This window comes from Aristolochia californica, unplaced genomic scaffold, assembly GCF_029961685.1.
Source record: "Aristolochia californica isolate CCGP_79_NKW_82.1479 unplaced genomic scaffold, dmAriCali1.0.hap1 SCAF_150, whole genome shotgun sequence".
In the NCBI taxonomy this organism is placed as follows: Eukaryota; Viridiplantae; Streptophyta; class Magnoliopsida; order Piperales; family Aristolochiaceae; genus Aristolochia; species Aristolochia californica.
The window spans coordinates 2501-15069 of record NW_027181827.1 but is presented as its reverse complement, the minus strand read 5'-3'; the positions used below and the strand labels follow the sequence as shown (position 1 = coordinate 15069).

At 36.3% G+C, this 12569-nt stretch overlaps 3 non-coding genes across 3 annotated transcripts; 2 read left to right on the top strand and 1 right to left on the bottom strand.

Annotated features, from left to right (window-relative positions):
• Window positions 1-5730: 5730 nt before the first annotated feature.
• Window positions 5731-5802, top strand: TRNAC-GCA (transfer RNA cysteine (anticodon GCA)). The gene has a single exon. It is a non-coding gene; the product is annotated as a tRNA-Cys (tRNA).
• Window positions 5803-9366: 3564 nt separating this feature from the next.
• Window positions 9367-9440, bottom strand: TRNAD-GUC (transfer RNA aspartic acid (anticodon GUC)). The gene has a single exon. It is a non-coding gene; the product is annotated as a tRNA-Asp (tRNA).
• Window positions 9441-10834: 1394 nt separating this feature from the next.
• TRNAT-GGU (transfer RNA threonine (anticodon GGU)) lies at window positions 10835-10906 on the top strand. The gene has a single exon. It is a non-coding gene; the product is annotated as a tRNA-Thr (tRNA).
• The last annotated feature ends 1663 nt before the right edge of the window (window positions 10907-12569 follow it).

Below are 12569 nucleotides of genomic sequence, written 5' to 3'. Positions count from 1 at the left end.
CTTGGGTAGTAAAAAAAAGTGGGATGCTGTATTTCCAGGATTGGATTTCATATTCGAATGAACCTCGTAATCGTAAGAAAGTGGGTTTTTTAGCAACGGGCCTAGCAAAAGAAAAATTGGGATAGGTTCCTATGAATTCCCCCCTTAAAAATCGGACGTGAAGGTTTCCTCTCATCCGGCTCAAGTAGTTACATCAAATAAAGAAAGGGGTTCTTTTTTTCCAATTCCCATTTTGTTCTAGAAAGCCCCATAAAGATTTACTCCTTACTCAAGTTCACAGCGAGGACCAACCAATATCTCATTATTCATTCTTACTTTTACTTTATGAATTAGTTATTCAATTCAATTACGACAGAAAGGAAATGAGAAATTTTTGAGTAGTCTACTTCCCTTCGAATGAGAAATTCCTTTTATTTTAATAATTCAAATAAAAATTCGAATATCTTCGAACTCACTCATCTCATAAGGGATTTACTTGTCTATGCATCGTTTCATTCGATCTTTTAGGTCCCTACTTCACCTCGATGGTTATGCTATGATATCCTTTGAAGCATATATGCGATGGATAAACTCCTGTAACCATGCCATATTTGTTTACTTGAATGGAATCTCTTTCGAAAACAAATGGAATGGCTAATTCCACGAAAGAAGTTTTTTTTTTCACGAGGTATAACTAGCAATTCCGATTTATCTATTATGGAATCGACCATGGATCAATTCCCTTTTCTATTTGGAAGTATTTAATACACCCATAATTCTGAGCTTCATGTTCCTCCTCCAAAGAGACATGTCAGAGTCGGGGGCATCCCAATCGGATTGAATGGGGTGACAGTTTCTCATTCCGAATCTGTAAAATCAAGATTTCGATCAAATCACACATCGCAGTATACTAGGCCTTCTAATTCCTTAAGGGGTTTATCTAAAAAATTCGCGATATAACTGGGAAGACGTTTCAAATACCACACATGAGTCACTGGGCATGCCAGTTTGATGTATCCCATTTGATATCTTCGTACCTGAGAATCAACAAATTCGACTCCGCATTGTTCACAAAATTTTGGGTCTTCTTTTTCATCTCCGATCACTCGATAATTTCCACAAGCACAAATTCCACTTTTAATAGGTCCAAAGATTCTTTCACAAAACAATCCATCTTTTTCCGGTTTATTGGTTTTGTAATGAAAAGTATAGGGTTTTGTCACCTCTCCAACTATTTCTCCATTAGGTAGGATTTTGGTGGCCCACGTACTTATTTGTTGGGGAGAAACCGATCCAATTCGAAGTTGTTGATGTTTATACCGATCGATCATAGAAGAAAAATTCGGATTCATTCCGATCAAGCTTCCTTCCTATGAATCTGGAAGTTCTTCTCAGATACAAGGAAATGATTCAGTTCCAGAGCCAAAGACCGTAGTTCTCGAACGAGTAATCGAAAAGATTCGGGAGCATCCTCCGGGTTAGGTATTGTTCCTCCAATAATCATAGTACCAAGTACTTCCTGGCGAGCTCTAATATGATCGGATTTATAAGTAAGCATCTCTTGTAAAATATGCGCAACACCAAATCCCTCTAGAGCCCAAACTTCCATTTCTCCTACTCGTTGTCCCCCTTGCTTGGCCCTCCCTCTAAGGGGTTGTTGTGTAACAAGTGCATAATGTCCACTGGAGCGCCCATGGATTTTATCATCAACTTGATGAATTAATTTCAGGATATAGGGTTTTCCTATTATAACAGGTTGTTCAAAAGGATCTCCTGTTCTTCCATCAAATATTCTGCTTTTTCCTGGATACTCGGGTTCAAAGACCCATGGATTTGCTGTTTGCTTTCTGGCTTCATATAATTCAGAAAACACTAATTTTCTCGAAGCTTCTTGCTCATATCTTTCATCAAAGGGTGCTATTCTATAATGTCTGTCCAGCAAGTTCCCCGCTAACCCGAGAGAGCATTCAAATATCTGTCCCACATTCATTCGCGAAGGTACTCCTAATGGGTTGAAGACCATATCCACTGGTGTTCCATCTTGCAAATAAGGCATATCTTGTCTAGGCAAAATTTTCGAAATGATACCTTTATTCCCATGCCTTCCAGCTACTTTATCACCTACTTTGATTTCACGTTTCTGTGAAATATATACACGAATAATTTCTGGATTATAACTGGACTTTTTTTTTTTCTGGATCCATCTCACATCAATAACCCGGCCCCTTCCCCCTATAGGTAATTTTAGACAAGTTTCCTTTGCAGTGGATACCTGAATGCCAAGTATGGCTCGTAATAATCTATCTTCTGGAGCATACGATGATTCTTTCGCCGCCTGAGGCGTTAATTTACCTACTAAAATATCACCTGTTTCTACCCAAGATCCCAGCATCACAATTCCGTTTCTGTCTAAATTGCGGAGTAAATGAGCTTCCAAATGGGGTATTTCCCTAGTGATTCTTTCAGGACCTTGGCTTGTCACATGAGTCTGAATTTCATATTTCCGGATGTGAAAAGAAGTATAAATATCGGCATATACCAAACGCTCACTAATGAGTACCGCGTCTTCAAAATTGTAGCCTTCCCATGGCATATAAGCTACTAATACATTTTTTCCCAAAGCGAGTTCACCGCCAACAGTAGCCGCACCACCCGCTAAAATTTGTCCCTTTTTAATGCATTTACCCCGCGTAGCCTGAGGTTTTTGATGCATACAAGTGTTTTTGTTGGAACGTTGATACATAACTAATGGAATGCTTATAGTGTCTCCATTACCTGATAAAATGATCTTGTCAGTATCGGTATAAATAATCTTTCCCTCGCATTCGGCTATAGCAGAAACCCCCGAATCTAGAGCCGCTTGGCGTTCCAACCCAGTTCCAACAATACACTTCTCGGACCGAGAAAGCGGAACTGCTTGGCGCTGCATATTAGAACTCATTAAAGCCCGATTCGCATCATTATGCTCAATAAAAGGAATGAGGGAAGCTCCAATAGAAAAATATTGGAAGGGAAAAATGCTTCGAAGATGAATCTGTTCCCATGCAATAGTCAGGAATTCTTGACGGTATCGAACTGGAACAACCTGTTCTTCTTGAATATCCTGGTTCAAGGCCAAAGAATTTCCTGTCGCTACCATATAGTATTCATCTATACTTGGTGCTAAATAAACCACCAGTACCTCTTTAGATCTCTCAGATATCTCATAAAATGGACTCTCTATAGACCCCCAATAACCAATCCTCGCATGAATAGCTAAGGACCCAATAAGTCCAACATTGATCCCTTCGGACGTGTCAATTGGACAAATACGTCCATAATGACTAGGGTGGATATCCCGTATCCGAAAACTAGCAGTTCGACCAGTTAATCCTCCAGGACCCAAATAACTCAATTTTCGCCCATGAACTATTTGTGTCAATGGATTCGTTCGATCCAAAACTTGAGATAAAGGGTGTAATCCAAAAAAGGATTCATAAGTAGTTGTTAATGGAGTTGAAGTTACCAAATTCTGAGGAGTCGGTATTAATTTATACCTGATTGCTCCACATATAGTTCCTCGAACCACATTTTCTAAACGAACCAGAGCCAAACCCAATTGATCCTGTAACAGATCTGCTACAGAACGAATACGTTTATTTTTCAAGTGATTCATATCGTCAAGTGTGCCCATTCCAAATTTCATTCCGATCAAATGATCCGCAGCAGCCAATATATCTCGTGGTAACAAAAATGTATTGTTCTGAGGTATATCAAGATTCAGTCTCCGGTTCATGTTTCGTCGACCAATCCTTCCTAATTCACATCTTTGTTGAAAAAATGTCTTTTGTAATTCCTTACATAAGGACTCCGAAAATACTGGATCCCCACCTACACACGCAAATTGTTGATAAAACTCCAAAATGGCATTTTCCCTTGACCCGATCTTTTTTTTTTCCTTTTCATTCAGGAAAGACAAGAAAATTTCAGGGTAGCAAGCATTATCCAGAATTTCTCTTAGATTCGACCCCATAGCTGATAGTAGAACTAGAATAGATATTTTTTGTTTCCTACTCACGCGGGCCCATATTCTTGCTTTTCTATCAATCTCTAATTCTGACCTTCCTCCCCAATCTGATATTATTGTGCCGGTATAGACAGCAATTCCGTTATGGTCCAATTCTGAACGGTAATAAATACCGGGGCTTTGCAATATTTGATTGATCACAATCCTGTATATTCCATTTACTATAGAGGTTCCCAGGGAATTCATTAGAGGAATATTTCCAATAAATACGGTTTGCTCTTGCATATCTCTACCGGGTTTCCAAATTAATCCTGCGGGTACATATAATTCAGAAGAATACGTGAGTGATTCATACACAGCATCTCTCTCTTTTATCAAGGGTTCCACCAATTGATATGTTTCCACAAATAATTGAAATTCTATTTCTTGATCTGTATCTTCAATTTTTGGAAACTTATGAAGTTCTTCGGTCAAGCCCTGATCAATGAACCTACAAAATCCTTCAAATTGTATCTGACTAAATCCAGGTATTGTAGACATTCCCTCATTTTCATCCCGGAGCATCTTAATTAAGTTTCCCATTTATTGAAAAAATCCCATTATTGGTTAAGTCTTTATCGAACCATATAGATCGATCGAGCAATGATGGAATGTATATTCTTTTTACTGAATCACATGAAATTTTATCCAATTCCATAGACCTATGAAATTGGCATAGACGGAGGAATAAAGAGAGATAATTTTCGACGGATCCAAATGGAGATGGATTAATAAAACATTCCTTGAAACAAAATTCTGCCCCTTAGCTTAGACTGATGGAGTCTTGTATAGAATATACAAATGGATCCAATTTCTACCTGTTATTATGATATTACGATAAGATTGGGTATCAGAAATAAGATTGGGTATCAGAAATAAGATTGGGTACCAGAAATAGATTCATGATTTGATCCATTCTCTATGAATGAGATAAAGACAGAATAATCCGGAACAGTATCGAGTTGGTTTTTATTTTAGCACTTAACTTATTTCATTGATTCCACCATTGTTCAAAAAAGGATTCACAGAGAAGAGGGAGCTCTTGTTAGTGTTAGTAGAATTAGTAGAATACGATTGAAGTGCGTAAAGGGCATTGTATAAGTATATCCAGATATAGCTATCTAGTTATCTGCATATCCCCTCTTTTCGGGTGCTATATGCGAATTTCCAATTTAGATTCAACTTATTCAATAGAAAAATATTCAATGCAAAATTCAAGCACGACAATTCCCTATAAGATAAGGTGGATAGGACTAGGTATGCGTGTAACAATTTATGTTCGAGGGTTTACATATACACATATATGTTGTTATAATTGAAATTGAAAACAATTGATACTGATTAGTCGTGTATCAACTTTTTTGTTTTCTTATGTTATTAATTTAATTATTAAGGTAAGGAAAGAAAACGTTAGATCAAAATCCAAGAACTGTTCATGAATTCACAGGAAATAATTAATGGCTCCAATTTACTCTGAATTTTGGACTCTGTGCCTAGAAATATCTTTTTTCTGTTTCAATATAAAAAAAATATTATGTTTTTGAAACACTATACAATCAAGAGAACCCTGGACCCAGGGATCCCTTTTGGAAAGGGATAAAGAAACCCGTTTTAAAAATCCAACTCAAACCAAAAAAAGGTTGAGTAACCCCCCCCCCCCAAAAAAAAAAAAAAAAGAAAGAGTTAGGTCTATTTTGGATCATTTTGGCGGCATGGCCGAGTGGTAAGGCGCGGGACTGCAAATCCCTTTCTCCCCAGTTCAAATCCGGGTGTCGCCTGATCAACAAAAGAAAAGCTTCGGAATACCTTATCCTTCTATGCTAATAGAACTCACATATGCTAATAGAACTCACAAAATTCTTGCCTGACAGAAGCATGACTAGGGTTGTAGATACTGTATTTTAAGAATACAGAGGTTCTATAAAAAAAAAAGACTTGAATTTTTATCATTTGGTTATGGTTAAAATCGGGTATCAATATGAAAAAAAACCGATTTATGACTGATTACTGGTTGGTTCGGGCTATTTCTTTGTATTTGATTTATCAATCGAATCGATAGTAAAACTGAAATTGTGAGATTCAGAACTACGAAAGTCAGATACCTAAAATCGGGGTAGCCGAAGGAAAGGGGGTTCGGTTCCTAAATGTAAATCCAATCCTTGCTTCTATTCTAGGATCTGAGGGAGATTATAGGAAGCACTATCAATACTTCCTAATTACCCTACCTTACTAGGGTGGTGCCCACTGACTGAGTCTTGAATTAAATTGGGTAGGTTGGTGGGGAATCAAATTGGGAGTTGCGGAAAGGGCGCTAAGGATAGTTTGTATTTTGTATCCAGACTCACGAGAATCCCTGAGTACTTACTCAGGTATCCAATCAATATTGGATTGGATGGGTAATCAACTCTTAACTATAACTATTATAGTTATAGAATAACTAACTATTCTATATCTATATTATAGAATATAGAATCTAATTTTCTAATAAAAGTTGAAAAATACTTCTCCGTTTTTTGTAACACCCTGCCAAGAACGTAATGGGGTGTCCCCCGATTGTTTCACAGAAAGAAACAGAGACAGTAAGACTTGGGGGGTAGATAGAGGTATGTGATAGATAGTTAAGATAGTTATCTTTTACATCTTTATGGTATATATATATATTCTATTTATATTCCATTTTTTTTTCTTATGCTTATGAAAGCTAACAAAACAAACAATGGGTCTTACTATTCCTACATCTTTCATTAGTAACATTCCTTTAAGATCTCCAAGGGTAGTTGTATATCTTGCTTTTGCTTACTGCTTTCCGATTCGACCGGAGATCCTTGTAATTAGAGTATAGGAACTCTTGTATTCATTGGATTGGTTCATCAATAGCGTTAGAGCAAAATGCCATTTTGACTCTGCACCATTGATTCCACTATTATTAGTGATTAATAATGGAATAATTCCTTCATATTCATAGAGATCGGGGAGATAATTTACATGGATATAGTAAGTCTCGCTTGGGCTGCTTTAATGGTGGTCTTTACGTTTTCCCTTTCACTCGTAGTATGGGGAAGAAGTGGACTCTAGGGGTACTACTAATTAAGTTGAGTAATCAAATTGGATCAATGGTGCTTATGTTTAATGGACCGTTCCGCGAAGCGTTTTAAGATAATCCATTTCAAAAATTCTAGGGTAATCCAGTAATATATGAACAATGATCTTTCGATCAATATTTGAATGATTTGATTCTGATGTTGTTCGTATTTCGAAACTCAAAGGAATGCGCATGATAGGAAATTTTTCCAGCCGAACTCTTCCTATTCCTAAATATAATATTCGATTTCGATGAACCCGCTCTTACCATAATTATGGATATTACAATGAGGAGCAACCAACCCCTATTTTTTATTTGTTTTTCCCTCTTGACTGTTCAAAGAGGAAGTACTGCTACTATTACGTGGATACGTACTTTCTACTGGAGATGCCATAGACGTAGTGGTTGTTCAAAGGGGTACTACGCATAATAAGATCTTGCGTCGGGTGATCCGTGCTCACTTAAGTTTTATACTTCTAGGAATCCTATTTATGCTTTATTGACTCACCTCATGTCATGGCTCAAGCATGAAAAATGGGTGGTGTTTACTACTTATACTTATTTTTCAAATCCGAAGAAGTGACTATAGAACTCCGTGGGGTATCTGTTAACGGCCCAATCAATTACTTCATTTATATGGATAGATATTGTATCTAGTCTATATCAAACCCATCCATTTTTTGAATTTATACAATACAACTTTATACATGCAATACAATATTTTTACAATATAATAATAGATAGTGTGGTAGAAAGAACTATATGAACCTTTCTACTACACCATCTATTATACTGTTGATTCCAGTTCTCTAATTTCATTTAAGACTTGGAATTGGAATCCCTTTTATTTCGTCAATCATTGATAAGAGCTAATAAGTCAAGTTTAATTCTAATCATTTTGACTGACTGTTTTTACGTAGATGATAAGTAAAAAAGCAGTAGGAACTAAAATGAACAGCGCAGTCGCAATAAATGCGAGAATATTGACTTCCATAATCTCATCGTTTTTTTTTGCTTCGCAATAACTCGGGATCTAATCCCATAGAAAAAAAAAAATAAAAATAAAAAGATTTCTCCTGTAAATTCAATGGGTGCATCCTGATGGTTGATACTGAATCGGATCAATATTCAATATTATATTATGAATATGAATAACAATATCTGATCTATTAAATCGATTCATCGTCGAGAATTGAATAGTATAACATAGGAAGATCTTTTATCCATACCGAATCAAAAATGGGATTCCTGATCTAATCAAGAATCCCATTGAATTTCTCATCTTTTTTTTTTTCATTCTTTAGTTTCTAAAATCTATCATCTTCTTTATAAGAATCATCCGACGAGGTATCATCTGACCTGTGTTCTGTTGCCGGCCTTCCATTGGTAACAGACCTAAACAGTAGGAGTGAAATGGAAAGGGGGAGGAGTTAAGCTCGAAGCGAAGTTTTCGTAATGATCTAATCCTCCTGGAAGGCAGAGAAATGTGATAAAGGTATGGGTATGGGATGGGTCTCGATATAAAAAAAAAGATCTAATATTCCGACAAATTCTTTCTTTATTGATTTTTCTCCTTCTTCGATGAAACCCTAAAATAAAAATATATATTATATAAAGATAAAGAAAATAAAGAAAAAAAAAATGATTCATTCCCCCTGTGGAAAAGAAACAAAAGGGACGGATCATTGTTTGATCCTTTACTTTATATTAAAGTAAGGACCCTCTTTTTCCTTGGATTGGGACTGAAAGCTAAATTCAGCATGCAATTTGAATAAGAATAAGATAGATAGATTGTTTTTAATTACTTTACTAATTGAGATTGCACAAAATCGTATCTCGAAAACACGAAAACAAAAGGGAGTAGGTTTAATAGTACTCTGCTGCCCGAGTAACTATGTTACTAAGTTAGTTAATTGTGTATCGTAGAATAAACGAGTACAATTTGTATATGTACTCCCTGGAAACGTATGGGTACTCTGTACCCTATTCCATTTCATGGATCAGAAGCAATTGAAAAAGTCAAACCAGTGGGTCTCTCTTGGAATCCCCAGTATGGCGATACCTACGACTACGTATGCCTCTCCCCCAGCAATCGGTACTAGTTCAAATAATTGAAATTCCCGTCTTTGTCCGATGAGAAATTCGAACGAAAAACAAAATAAAAAAAAATTAGGATCCCCGCAGGAAATTCAATCCTGTCCCGGGCCCCCTCCTCACAGAAAATGGGAAGATGAATTGATGGATTCATCGGATCCGAGGTCGGGACTGACGGGGCTCGAACCCGCAGCTTCCGCCTTGACAGGGCGGTGCTCTGACCGATTGAACTACAATCCCAGGGTGAGGTATACAGCATGCATATATGTATTCTTATGCTTTCATTCGTTTCGTTTCTATTTACGAGAAATATTCTCGTGTTGTAAAAGAAACACGACTGATATACTGATATCCACATGGATACGGACTAGAGTAAGAATGACACAGATTACTGGTAATCCTACTAATATATTGAGAATCTATTTTTCAATGGAAAAAGGACTCTTTTTTTCTTTACTACCTTTGCAACAAATTGGGAATCTAGATCTTTAGACAGATCAGAAGATGTGAGAAATTGGAAAGAACCAAGGGGTATTGTAGAAAAAATGGACCCTTTATCCTATATATTTTATTCCCATATATCCTTAGAATACTTTTAGAATTTTAGAATATATGGGGCATTCTAAATATCTAAATAATGGGCATTTCTGGAGGACAAATTTGGTTATCATGGATCGGCGAATTAGTGGGCCGAGCTGGATTTGAACCAGCGTAGACATATCGCCAACGAATTTACAGTCCGTCCCCATTAACCGCTCGGGCATCGACCCAGGAAGAACAAATTCTGGGCTTATTGATAATCCATGATCAACTTCCTTTCGTAGTACCCTACCCCCAGGGAAGTCGAATCCCCGCTGCCTCCTTGAAAGAGAGATGTCCTGAACCACTAGACGATAGGGGCATACCTGCCCGATCGCCATCATACTATGTTCATAGTATGAGCAGTTTTTTGGAATTGTCAATATAATGTAATGTATAATTATAATGGGATGACTAGATCCGAAAAATCTTTCCTGCTTCTACGATTCCATAGAATTTTTGATTTTAATTCATGAAATGAACCATCCCGTCCTATATCCTATATATATATAACGAAGTATGGGATCCCCTCAGGAAATGATTTGTTCGACAGACAGAAAGGTAAGTCAAACCTTTCTTCCATTTTGACTCATCGACTCACTCATCGTTAAGATGGGATATAACCTATCTTTATCTCACACTAATACTAAGCCAGGAAATTAAAAAACGATAGAATGCTTTTTTTGATCGATTCAAAAAGATGATGTAGAACTGGTAAATCAAGGGAAGGGATTCGCTGAAATATTTTGAATCGATGTCAGATTCGTACATGTATCAATCAAGTGAATCTCATCTGGATGGGTCAATAAAAGCAAAGCAATTAGTATAGGCCCGGCCCTGAAAGAATTCATTGCATTACCATTGCTATTTATCAAATATACAAAAGAAAATAATCATTTTTTTTTTCATAGAATCTCATAGGTATAGGTAAATCAAATTTCTTGTTCCTGAGTGAATCCCTATGCATACATGTATATATGTACATATAGTAAATATATGGATCATGTAGTAGACTCATAGCAGCGAGTGGCTTCTTCCTGAATTGAATAAAACGGGCCCTTTTAACTCAGTGGTAGAGTAACGCCATGGTAAGGCGTAAGTCATCGGTTCAAATCCGATAAGGGGCTTTTTTCATGAAGCTCCAGTTTGCAGTCTTAGTGTTCATTATTCAGCAGAGAAAAGAGAGATTTTTTATATTTATTTGTAATATAATAAATATATCTAAGGTAACTGCCCACATAATGAGTTATTATTTATTATTCAAAATAAATTATAGAATGAGTTATAGGTACAAAGTTGAACATTTGTTCATTATGATGATAAGTAATTGCCCTAATCTTATTAGGGGACCGCTATGTTGTCATTACAGGGTATACTTCTCCTCATTTTTCATTATTCCTGTTTTTTTGGTCCTGGTACATATATATTTAGATACCCAATTCAGTTTATGAATCAGCAAACCAAAACATTCCGACTTCTCCACTGTTCCAATAAAATACTGTTCCAATAAAATCGATCGAAAAGAAAATTTAGAAATCAATAAAATAAAAAATAAGTGGACCTGACCCATTGAATGGTGACTATATCAGCTATTCTTATATTAAAAAATATTCATATTCAATAGAGATTAAATTGTGAAGCCGGGCCTTTTTTTATTTCCTTGGACCACGCAAGAATTTGTCGATATTTCCGATTGAATCTTCTTGTTCCTAGATGACCCATAGGAATAAATCGCCCATCCCTTTCCTCCACAAAGAAATGTTTATTCCGAGTCACAAGAACAGTCTATTTTTCAATATCTTTTTTTGGTTCCAGAAAAAGATCGGTTTATATCCATATAGGACTTAGATATAGATATCGGGTCACATAACTTCATGTATCAAATATTTCCATATGGATGCATCAGATATTTTTGTTCCGCTAATGTAATGGAGAACGAATGTGAGAACGGACTTTCATTTCCAATCTCCACTTCCTATTTAATTTCTATTTAGGGCAGGACACAAAGATATTGGGAATATTTCCCTTTTTTTCTGCCGGAGTAAAGAAGGATATATTTTAAATCCCCTTTTTTTATTCTACTCGCGAAAATGGGGAAAGGTATAGTCTGGTATTTTAGATTCATCCGAAGGAAATATAACTAAGCTAAAGAAAACAATAAGAAACAAAAAACAATCAAATCAAATAAAGGAAAGAAGTTGAGTTTCGTTATATATAAATGATACCATAATATATGATACCGTAGTCGTTTAGTATACCCTAAATGAAATTAGGAGAATCCATAGAGATATTTATTGATCTTTTCTCAATATCATATCACGAATGAAATCCAAGAATAAGATTAGTTGATGAAACGGAGAGATAGATCGGTAGAACAACTGGTAGCGAAAGAAAGGATCTCCTGTTCCTTGACAGTTATCTCATCAAATATTATCTGATTGATGAGTCAGAAGACAATTTTTTGTTCATATGTTTATTAAGAATAGGAAATACTAATTGAAGCAAGCTCATAGATTTACTTGTGGTTCGGCTGTAGCCTTCCAATAGGAAGGAAAGATTTGTTTGTTTGTATCTCCGAAACCCATTGGAAAGAGTCAGTAGACGATTCGTCGTCCATATCCATAGATAATCGAACCGTCGTATGCCCTGAGAATGCGATGAGGTGTTCGGAAATGGTTTAAGTAGTTAAATAGGAGGATTACTATGACTATAGCCCTTGGTAGAGTTACCAAAGCGGAAAGTGACTTATTTGATATTATGGATGACTGGTTACGGAGGGACCGTTTCGTT